The 12,847-nt window shown below is 35.1% G+C and overlaps 1 pseudogene; it reads right to left on the bottom strand.

The window, feature by feature from the left end:
- Positions 1–6,756: 6,756 nt before the first annotated feature.
- On the bottom strand, positions 6,757–12,120 carry LOC149264706 (MLO-like protein 9; annotated as a pseudogene).
- Positions 12,121–12,847: the final 727 nt, after the last annotated feature.

Below are 12,847 nucleotides of genomic sequence, written 5' to 3'. Positions count from 1 at the left end.
TAAATTTGGAGGACGTTCCAGAGCTCTCAATGGTTTTGCACAACTATGATTGAGGACATGTAGGTCTTGGAAGCCAAATCTCGAGACCATTAATGAGTTCCTGTTAGGTCCCTATACTACTAGTGTAACCCCTTACTGTTATTAGTACAACCCCCCTATTATATTGTTGTGCTCATGTAGTCCCCATATTTTTATTATTATGCCCCATAGAAGCCCACTATTGTTATTTTTGTGCCCTTACATTATTATTGTTATGTCGGCTCTGATTATATTATGACCCCTTAGACTTCTATGTATAGAAAGGAGGTCTTGTCATTTTTATCATCCAAGAATTGTTCATTTGTGTAATGTAAAGGAGGTTGCCCCTTGAAGAAGCTGAATTCTAAGGCATTGATCTATCTTTTCTATCTTTTCATGAACTCGTTTTCTAACATTTGGTATCAGAGCTTTGGATTCTAGGGTTTCGCTGCTCCAAACAGGTCATCATGACATTTTCGCTATGACGTTTTTTCTGTGACATTTTAGAAGCGAAAGAAAAAACCCATCTGAGATGAAATTGCGTTGAACCTCAAGTCTGAATTTCAGATCTTGTCTAGCTATATGTTCGGATACATGATCTGAGGAATTTAGGGTTTTTGCAGACTCCCGAATTACATTCTAAACAGGTGACCTTGGGAAAATAGTCATAATTGTCTCTCTGAAAAACAAATTGAAATTTGGTAAGAAGTTACAGAAAGAGGACGGACTGTAGTTTTCTATGTATATTTTTCAGATTCGAAGGTCGAAACAATGACACGTGGCTCGTTGTACAAGTTCGCTCTACTGAAACATTATATAATTAGGTCATCTTAGGAGATTGGGCATAACTCTTTCTAAGAGAATCAAATTCTGATCAGACTTGTGGGGTTAGAAAGAATACTCAGAGGGCTACTGCAGGAGACAATTTCAGATCTTGGTGATCTGAAAATACACAGTTACAACGGTTTCAAGGTAGAGCTCCTAAAATCGAGAAAAGGTGATATGAGGAAGTTTGATGGAAAGGATCCGATAAATTGGATACTACAGATGGAGCAATATTTTGATCTACATGAAGTGCAACTGTTACAAAAGGTACGTATTGCATCTTCATATTTAGAACCAGATCAATTTTTATGGTATAAAGGGCTTTGTTCTCTTAAACGACTTATTACGTGGTCAATTTTCATGGAGGAAATGATAGCACATTATGAGGATACAAAGAGAAACACCTTCTTTAGCCAATTGATAAATCTCAAACAAAAGTGTTCAATGGCAGAGCACATTGAGGACTTTAAAAAATTGAATATAAGGGAAAATGATATTCCAGAGAAGTAGAGGATTGATGTCTCCATAGGGACTTTAAAGGATAACATTCAACATGAGGTTCGTCTTTGGGAACCTGATTCATTGGAGAATGCATTCAGATTGGCAAGAAAAGTGGAAATCAAAATTATGGCAACAAGGAAGTCTACCCCTCACAACTATAAAGATGTAAGTGTTGTTTCTCCTACCCTTGTAGAACCTACAAGGTTGACACCACAACAATTGGAAGAAAAAAGAAAACGAGGGCTTTGTTACAATTGTGATAACAAATACATTAAAGGTCATAAGTGTGTTGAGAAGAAATTATTTTACATGGATTGTAAAGAGGAGGAATAAAAGGATCAAGAAACGTCAAAAGAAGAGGATATAAACCAGGAACCAACCACAGATAAAGAATAAATGAATCCAACCATATCTTGTAAAGCATTGGCAAGAATTACCACTCCTCAAACTCTCAAGATAGAAGGACATATCAAGAAGAAAAAGGTCCAAGAAGTGAAATATCACATTGAGAAAGAAGAAATGAATCTGACCATATCTTGTAATGCATTGGCCGGAATTACCACTCCTCAAACTATCAAGACAGAAGGACATATCAAGAATAAAAATGTTCAAGAAGTGAACGTTCACATCGAGCATCAAGAAATGAATCCGGCCATATCTTGTAATGCATTGGAAGAAATTACCATTCCTCAAACTCTCAAGATAGAAGGACATATCAAGAAGAAAAAGATTCAAGCAGTGAAATATCACATTGAGCATCAACAAAAAGTTCTCCAACTTTTAAAGGATAACGCAACTTTGGTGCATAATCGAATGAAACAATAGGCAAATCAACATTGCAGTGAAAGAAGTTTTGGTGTAGGCGATTGGGTATTTTTATGGCTACATCTCAAGCAACTTATTTATGAGAAGGAAATGTTGGCAATACTACATGCACTTAAGAAATGATGACCTTACCTAATGGGAAGAGACTTCAAGGTAAAAATGGATCATGATATTATTAAATACTTTTTAGAACAAAGATTATCATTAGAAGAACAGAAAAAATGGGTCACAAATATGTTGGGTTATGACTTTGAAATCATCTACAAAAAAGGGAAGCAAAATGTTGTTGCAAATGCACTCTCAAGAAAGGATGAGGATGTGGAAGCATTGTTTTGTGATATTCCTATTATCCAACTAGATTGGATAAACGAAGCAAGGGATAAATGGAAGAAGGACGAAGAAGTGTGGCCACTTATTCGAAAGTTTCAGAAGATCCCAATTCAAACAATATTGCCAGAATTTGACGAGGAAGGAAAAATCATATTGGAACCCGGAGCAGTCACAGAAATAAGAACCCGACAGCTACGGAATCGATCAATTTCAGAGTATCTCATCAAGTGGAAGAACTTACCTGCTGAAGATTCCAAATGGGAGGACAATAATTTTATACAGAAGCATCAAGAACTACTCAAGCGTTGAGGACAACACTTTTTGAAGGAGAGGGGCATGTTAGGTCCCTATACTACTAGTGTAACTCCTTACTGTTATTAGTACAACCCCCCTATTACATTGTTGTGCCCATGTAGTCCCCCTATTTTTATTATTGTGCCCCATAGAAGCCCACTATTGTTATTATTGTGCCCTTACATTATTATTGTTATGTCGGCTCTGATTATATTATGACCCCTTAGACTCTTATATATAGAAATGAGGTCTTGTCATTTTTATCATTCAAGAATTGTTCATTTGTGTAATGTAAAGGAGGTTTGCCCCTCGAAGAGGTTGAATTCTAAGGTGTTGATCTATCTTTTCTATCTTTTTGTGAGTTGGTTTCCTAACAGTTCTAGCCAAAGCTTCGAGATCTGATACAGTCAAATATCAAACAATTTTGTTAGCTAAATACTGAAATACATATCAAAGGAATTATTGATCAGACTGAATAATCACATTACATATTGTATTGTGTTGTGCATTACTGATATGTGTCACCAAACAAAACACAAAGTCTGTTATTGCATTAATGGGTGTAAATGCAAGTATCTTGTTGTGTACATATGAGAGTGGGGCATCCCTCCGTTCAATTCACTCATTAATATATGCTACACAGTTATTGAATTCATTGCTTCCCCTGCATTTATTTTCAGGTGTTCAGATTTGAGTTCATTGAATATGTTTGCATACCATTTTGGGTTGGCTTTTGACGATGTACAATTTATAAATTTCCTTTTGCAGTTTATCTCAACAATAAAAGGTATATAAAATGATTCAATGATAAAACATCATGAATATGAAAAACATTAAATTCCCATTCTGATACCATTTTTCTTTGCCCACTTTACGTAAAGCCTGAGAATCCTTTCATTTAATTCCTCCAATGGGCGCTTGGCAAGAAAGTCATAATATTTTCCATGGAAATCTTCGTTTCGTCTTCTAATTCAAGGAGGAAAATTGTCTTCAACTCCTGCTTCTCTTCTTGTATTCTCTGCTTCTTGTATTCTTTCTCTGCAATGAGTTTATCATTCCCAAATGCAGGGCAAACAGGAAGTCTTAATCTATTTTTTCAATCTTCAAGGGCATCCATAGTATTCATACTTTCAGCATCAATCCCACAAGAGGGGTGAATTTTTCTGGGAAATGCATCACTGGGTTGTTTCTTGGAATTTTTTGAATTTTTCCGGACAATGCATCACTGAGGGCTGAATTTTTCTAGGCAATGCATCACTGGGTTGTTTCTTGGACATTTTTTATTTTCTCTGGGAAATGCATCACGAGGTTGTTTCATGGACTTCTTTCAGATGGGGGTGAGCAAAACCCTGATCGGATTCATGTATCCTTAGGAACTCAAAGATTTTTTTATTTGCTTCTTCGACTTTAATCTCCTAGATGACATGTTCCATAGGGAAATTGAGACCAACTCCCTCTCATCAATGACAAATTTTTGGGTGCTCTGATGTCCAAACAGGGCAATTGAGATTTTCTTGAATGACGGCGCTTTAAAGCAACCAAAAAAGACTAGGTTGAAAGGTTCTCTGGTATTTGTTTTCTCTGTCATCTTTTGCAGAACGCTTCGCCCCGAGCTCTGATACCTATATTCTTGAAGGCTCAATTTTCAGACTCCACTTTGTACCTTGTCCTTCAGAATGCAAGACCTTCCCCTTCACAATTTGCATTGTGGATCGACTTAGTCTCACTACTTCCATTGTCGTAAGATTAACCACTTTTTATGCTCGCGCTTCCATTTTCTGTAGACTTCTTAGGTCTCTGCGCTGGCATCTCTTCAGAGTTTATTGTCTTTTTATTGAAATCAAAAACATTGCACGAATCTCCAAAGCTTTAAGTTTCTATAGAAAAAGGCTCTTTTGACGAAGCAATGTTTTATTTTTAAAATATTTAAAGGTTGTGTTTTTTTAGTTATAAGGTTTTTTCATTTAAATTGCATTTTGATACTAAAAATTGATTTAGTTTTCTACACAATTTTATAACAATTAAATTATACAATTTCAACCATTTAGAATTATAAATTTTCAAATTTTCAAATCAATTATCATTTAAAATTATATTTTTTCAAATTTTTAAATCTATCAAAATATTTAAGATACCAAAAATTTAGCTTATTAAATTATTATAATTTTTATTTTCAACTTCTCTACACATCTTAAATATTCATTTTATAAATTAGGTTTTCTATTAGCTTCTCAAAAATATTCTTCTTTATTACTTGATTAAGGACTTTTTCTTTGTATCTTAATTTTTCCTATTTTCTTTATTTTTACACAAAAGTGTTTTGTGATGGGTTTGGCTGAGTAGATTCAACCAAGAGGAGAGGCTCAATTTCATCCAATCATTTATACAATATTTACTTTACTAAGAATAAGAGGTTTTTTTTTTAGTGATTTAGTTTTTCAAAATAATCGATAGATAAATTTGCTATTCCTTCAGTGTACCTTTGCACCTTTTAGGGCAATTGCTAGTTAATAGATAAATTATTATTGCTTGAGAATTTTCAGAGTGTAGTATGATGAAGATGTTGCCCATGATATTATATTTAAAAAAAATAATGATACAACCTTTTAAATTAACATGGATAAACATCAAGACAATTACTACACAAACATATCACATTACTAAAATTAAAAAAATCATAAAACTAGCATTTGCACCAGATGTTGCAAAGGAAACGCCGTAAGGCATAAATTGAAGAAAGCAAATAGAGCAAAAAAATACTTTGATAAAGAATAAAAATATATTGAACACTCAAATCGATGCCCCATTAATTGGAACCACTTAGTAGGGCATATGATCCAAGAACATTGCTGCATAAGAGAGCCAATTAGTCATGTAACATAAGTATAAACGGTTTCATATATTAAAATCCACAGGTCTAACAAATCTTGTTTAGCCATTTAAGATATAGAAGCTATCTTGTTTAGCCATTTAAGATATAGAAGCTTCGAAACCTTTGTATATGAGCTATTGTCAAAGGACTTCCCTTGTCCTCAGAAGCATTACCACTAGTACCAAGGAGATCAGGACCTTCAAGCTGCCGAACCCCATGTATTTCATTGCCTGATCTTAATGATTTCATTTGGTTATGTAAAAGCCCCATGTATTTCATTGCTTGATCGTTATGTAAAAGGTTACACCTTCTCTGGAAATTTAGAGTTGAAAATTTAAAGGCTATCATCATATTTTGGTCTTCAACGTTGATTGGCATGCCATGAATCTGTGGGGTTTTTTTGGGAGTTATCCAGGTGACCTGTGCCAAATTTTTTGTTTGAAATCCCGTTAGTTTTTGTTGTTGGGGTTTCTGTTTTTTTTTTTTTTTGCTGGTGCGCCCTTTGGGGTTTCTTGGCAGGCCTGTGTGTTCTGCTCACTTGTTGGCCTCTTAGCCATTTTTCTAATTCGTTGTGAGAGATTAAATGTTCAGCCTAACTAATGTTTTTAACATAACATGTTTCACAACCTATATAATACCTGAGTCCTGGTATATTCGGCTGCCGACCGCCATTACCAGGTTACAGAGACTTTTCAGATCCCGTGATGGTAGGAGCAAGTCTAAGGAATATGTCATTCTGCTTCATCAGTGGCAGGGCCTGCTGTGTTGTCTTTCCCAATACTTTCCCATATAGTGCGATGGCAAGGCTTTCCATCATGGCACTGGTGCTAGCTGAATTTGACAGAATGGAGAGGAGAAGAAGCAAGTGGCTCCTCCTTTAAAAATATTTGAACAGTTGATTTTAGTGAAAGATATTTTTTCAATGAAACGAAATGTAGGTAGAATGTGCAGATGCCTTTTTGGTTCCCTGTTTGTTATGGGTCCACTTCTCTCTGCTGCTTAAATGAAGATAAACTTTACCATGGAAGATAAGTCAAATTTAGATATAAATTGGCTTTGAACCAGGCTTTTGTATGATGTGGATGGAACATTTATATTCTGGGAAAGGGAAATTTGTCATCATTTGTGTGTGCATCTTTTGAACTGGGATATTTTGTAGTCTCTATATCCTCAGGGGCCTCGGTAACCAAAACGGGTTGATTATGCTGGGGAGGATAAGAAGAAGATGCATCAATTTCCGAATCTGATGTGCTGGATTCTGAGTGGTCATATCTCTCAGAGGCATCTGCAGTTTCCATGTCTCCTGCTGTTTTGTATCTTTAGAGAAAATGCAATGGAGAAGATCCATGGATTGGAGTTATTTCTCCACTTTGAAATCCCAAAAACATAGTTGATCTGCTTGTGAAACCAGGGAAGAATGCTTTGACTTTCTATCTCGTTTTGTTTTTTTCTTAGCATTTTGCTGCCATCTGTTCAAAGCATTGGATGTCTGTTCTTCAAATATTGCCTTCTTCATGTGAGATCCCATCTGCATAAAAATATCCCATCATATTTTAAGAGCACATTCCTTTATACATGATATTTAACTAGAACAGAGTGTTTTTGAACAATCCAAAAGTTCACTAAAACATTTGTACATACTGGAAAAACAAAATTTGCCCAAAAATGGATGTTCTCTATCTATCAACAAACAGGGTTATATCAAGAAATAAAATTAAAATGATTTAAAGAAAAATCATCATTTCTATTTCTTTGGTTTTCTGGAAGGCTCCAGACTGCAAAAAAAATTAATTTAACAAACAAAAGGAAGCATATTTTAGAGTGGTCATACTTTTCATTCGAAAATCCTCTAAGGCTTTACCTGAAGCTCTCAATAGAGAGATAATTGTTGTACAAAAAATAAAATTAAACTCCACTGTTTTCTATCTCCTGATAAATTTGTCTACTATGAGTTTAACTATTTTTTAATGAGGTGATTTATTAACCGTTTCACCGAAATCTGATGACACGATTTTTGGTGAGATCACAATGTTTCATTGTTTAAATTGTATTTTTGTGTACAAAAATGGATTCAATGTCCTGAAAAATCCCTTAAACATTTGGATTGTGCAAATTCAACAACTTAAAGCTAAAATTCCCCCTATTTCTAATCAGAAACTATGGTTTTAACAATTTCTACTCAGATTTTGGGCAAAATCAACCAAAAAAAAATCAAAAGTGGTCTCATTAAACAATTGTGTTAATGCATTATCAAGTGACACCTTATCTCTAATTTTATCAGTACAAGTAAGATATTTAATATCACAATGTAGGGTTTGATTAATCTATTTCTGTACAAAATAAACCAGGTGAATACACTAAGTGAATACTTGGACGATGTAACTCTCCTTTTTTGTAATTATATAAGCCAACATTTTCTCAAGTTCAATCGATCCTGTCAAACACCTAAACTGATTGTATTTTCAATGAACATGGAGTAGACTGACCTGTGTCACAAGGGCATAAAGTGGAAGTGTGATGTAACTACATAGAAACTGCACAACAACCCTAGACACAAACACAAGCAACCCAAGGTAATCCTTATCAGATGCGTAATAAGGTCACTCTCAATATTCTCCTTACACATATTAAAGCTGCAAAACAATCAACTAGTGCTAAGTCAAAGAAGAGATAATGATATTAAATAAATAAAAAACAAACAGTTAAAATGATGAAGTTTGCTTGGAAGTTAGAATGTCCTTTACATGTACCCAAAAAAATATAAATTAGCACACTAGTCTATATGTTGCATACTTACCCTGTGATAATTCTTACTATGATGAAAGTAAACCTCTCATGAAAACAAGATCTCAGGCCAAATTCGTATTGCAAGAATGAAGTCAAATTTAAATAAGGTGCACAGAGGGATCAGAATTGAAACTTTTTAGCTGTGTAAACTAAAATTGATTTAAAACACCTAGCACTGCAATATGTTACCATTGTTATAATAGTAAATCCAATGATTCTACATGCAAAAGTTCATTCTTTACTAAATGAACATAGTGCTTACCCATATCCACAAGAAGAAAGCAAGCTGGAAAGCATTCTGCAGAACATAAGGTAAGTTTGCTAACCATCAAAGCATTGTCATTTCCATGAATATTCAGTAAACAGGATTCAGAAATAGAATTTGTCAATGAGGCATTGGTGTGAAAAGCATTTTGATACCTGGAACAGAGTGAAATGGATCAAGAAAAGAACAAGTTTAGGACGACTGAACCAAAAAAGTTCATCTGTTGGCTGCACTATGGGAGTTCCTTGAACTACAACATGCCTCTCTTGAATTTCTAAGGCCATCTCTGTTATTATAACTTGTAGCTTTGTGCCGAACAACAAAACCGTCTGCGCATTTTCAAGATCGAATGGCAATAAGGCCGAAGAATTCAATCAAGAAAATTTCTAGGTCATTAACTCACATCATCAATAAGACAATCCTATTAGTCTAAGACTTTTGTTAAATTACAACTAAGGGAACAAAAGAGAGCCAAAAGTACGCATACCATCCTGCTCAGAGAAACACATCCAATCCAAAAGAAAATATTAATTGAACAAAAGCAAAAACTGCTTTATGAATATGCAAAATTATGTGTTTGGTGGGAGAGATAAGTCTTGAAGACTTACCATACACATTAAGAAGCAAAAAAATTACAACAAAAGCCCACAAGGAAGGACTGGAGATAATGCATCAAAAGGCCTCTGTTTAGGTAAAATTCAAGGGGATTTTCAAAACATTCCAAGAAGTTGACATAGCAAGGCCCAAGAAGGAAACCTAATATTATTTCTGAAGACCAAAGCTTTTGTGAACAGGGAAATCTTTACTAACCTGATTCCAACCACCCTCTTGAAGTCATCATCTAATGACCTCTTGATATATTTATGAAAATCAAACTTGCTATTTGGGGTCAAGTGAGCCTATACAGTTCCAATAAATAAATAAAATTATAGTACTAATCAGATTCCTTACACAAATGATATGGGTGCTGATATAACAAAGATGAAATGGAAAAGATGATTTAAATTTATCAAGACTTACAACAATGAAGCCATGGCGCAAGGTCAGGTAATCAACTTTTGTTACTGACCAAAAGAATTGTCGAAAGAAGCATACCTGCAAATCCAAGGAAAATTAATGTTAAACCAGAACTGGATATTTCTCAGTTAACATGCAAAGGTCAAACTCAGATATATCCATAGATCATTTGCAAGTATGAAATACTTACCATCCATTTAAGAATCGGTATTCGGCTCGATAAAGGCATATGACGCTTTACAAATGAGGTTTCTTGGGTTAATCTGAATCTTGCAGGATCTGCTTGGACCAATAAAGCAAGCAATTGCCTCAATATACAGTTTTCTTAACACGCTCAAAAAGTTACCCAACCCAAAAGATTCATTCTGTGTCCTTTCAATCTTCTATATTTAAAAACATTACTCAATCGGCTTATAATATATTTTTTTAACTGAAACCAGATTTTTTTGGAGAATTAGTAACTTGAAAGATCAACTATCACTATTAAACCAGTTACAACTATTTCATAAATACTATAAACAGGCCAGTTACAACTTACAACATGTCTCTAGAGACTTGAACCCACATAGTTGGGAAACAAATTGTTTACCAAACTACTTTAACTAAGATCCATTAACTAATCATCCTATTACTAACATGGTATATCCCAATTAGAATTGGCAGGTTGCCAACCAGTTATTACTTTTCAACTTAAAGAGTCTCCAGAGAATGGAGTAAATAAGAATCCATAGCAACCCAGTTAAGGGAGAAGAAATAAAAGAACATCAACTAACCATTTGAAAACTCATAATCTAGAGTTTGTGATTCCCTTTCCCACTCTTTCCAATGCCTCATCTAGGCATCAAGAGGACTTGTAGATCTCAGTATTAACAGAGGATATAAATGCATGCAGAGGTCAAAACAGTAAAACCCAAAGCAGAATTTAACTGAACATTATTGGACAAAATAATTGATCTCCCCTTCCACCTACCTTTGCTCTTGCCAGTGCCACAGTTAAGATACTATATAACACATGGAGAAATGCCAGCATAAAGATGAAGATGTGGAGTTGATGCATGCTTCTTTAGGAAACCAGAGGATACTTACCTTGAATACAAAGCAGCAGAGTTATCAAGTAAAATCCAACATAAAATAAATATTTGAAATTTGTATGGGAAGCTAATTTCAAGATGGTCTAAATCAACTCGATCTCGGCAGGAAAATCAATCAAAGAATCATAGGACCTGGATAAAGAAACCATGCGCATTAAGACTAAGAGAAGGGTTTGGCCTTTACATGTGCGGAGCTACAATGTTGGCTACCCTCAGAAGCAGCTAAGACGCGTCTCCATGGGACCTCCTGTTCAGTAGACATTGATTCCCATAGAATTTTTTGCATGCGCTCCTTTTCTTGGTCATTATCCCCTTCCACTTTTATATTGCTAGAATCATTTCCTTCTTACATGGAAGCATAATATAAGCTATTTTTTTGGGTATACAAATCATGGAAATGGGCTTCTGTCCAACTGTCAGTAGAAGTGATATGAAACCCAGAAGCATCAACTCTGCAACCCAAAAAGACGATTTTCAAAAATATTTGCTCAGAGGACATATTCAGAAATTCTAGCCAGCAGGTGCTAAAAGAAATCAGTGTAGTTGCCTGAAATTAAAGGCTGAAATTCAATTTAGAAAATCCAAAACAAGCTACCAATGCAATCTAAGCAGATCAGTTAAATACATAAAACAGATATTGTCAAGTTCAACCCATGTAACCATTTTAGAATATCTAAAACAACATAAATTTGTTGTTCAAATTAGTTTCAAAGTATTTGGGGGATAGACTACAAGAAGCAACATGGTGGATATGAGTGGTTTCGAGTATCCATTACCTGCTTTCAATTTTTCAAGCGCTTCATATAGAGCCTTTTTATTTCTTCTAGAGAGCCACTGTAAATATAATGACAGAAAAGGGCTTTATTAGTACAGATGCAAGCAGAATTCAAAACTTGTAATCCTGCAGATTTGTTTATCATGTCTTCCTCTATCAACATCCTTTTCCTGTAATAACCAAAGCAATAATTCTACTTCTAATCACTGATGACATATGGAATATGAGCCATTCATATTGGGTTTTAAAAGTGTGTTTTGTTGGTGATTTCAGAAGGCAAAATTTATCAAATTTCTACCAGTCAAAACAAACTGAATGCAGAACTGAACTAAAGTAAGATCAATTCAACTAAACCAAAAAGTGCACAGTTGAAAGCTAAGCAAAACCTTACATTGCTAGCATAATGAATACCATGTTCAAGAAGTAAAGAGATGGCCAAAAATGCGAAACAAACAACTGCTACTACCCAAGTAGGAGTTTGCTCTAGAGAACGATCATTGCAACTGTCAGCTCCTGCCATATTCTTCTTATAGGGCTGGTAATTGCTTCTAAATTCACCACAACCTTAAAAAGGAAATTTCAGCAGTTTAAAACGATTCCCAATCAGGGTTGATACTCTCAACCACAATATCGTCTTTTCAATTCCCAAATCCTGAATTCAAGCACGGGAACCCTCTCTCTGAATACAGACGTGGTGAGGCTATCCTTTTAATATTGTTGGTGTATGAAAGAAGACTACCTACTGTAGCTTTGAATTTTGTAAAAAAAGAACTCAAGAATTGGTCTCCTGTGGAGTCATTCAAGTCAATGCAATGGCGTGGGAAGGCCAAGTCACTCAATTTGTCAGTATAAATGTGAACCCAAGTCCATCAATCCATACCCAAGTCCATCAATGGCGTGGGAAGGCAAATTGTTGTCCACTCTTTCCCTACATCTGTGAATCGGCCAATTCCCCACTTGAATTCCCCTTTTCAACTTTTTTGGCATTGGACAGTTCAGAACTCTCTTGTGGCAAGATCTGGGCATCAACGATCCACTCAACGGCCTCACAATTAAACTTCAGAGCATAATTTCTTACGATCTACCCCAACATTGTCCTAATAACAATTTCTACAACCTGTAATTCAAAGCTACAAAGCTAGTGAGGTTGTTTTTTTTTCAACTTAAGAAATGGAGCTTGAAGTAAAGAATCATAGGACCTGGATAAAGAAACCATGCGCATTAAGACTAAGAGAAGGGTTTGGCCT

This window comes from Pinus tabuliformis, chromosome 6 (genome assembly GCF_031772625.1).
Source record: "Pinus tabuliformis cultivar Carrire ecotype Pingquan chromosome 6, CPIR1, whole genome shotgun sequence".
In the NCBI taxonomy this organism is placed as follows: Eukaryota; Viridiplantae; Streptophyta; class Pinopsida; order Pinales; family Pinaceae; genus Pinus; species Pinus tabuliformis.
Note: the sequence above shows the minus strand (reverse complement) of the source record. Positions and strands in the feature narration are given on the sequence as shown.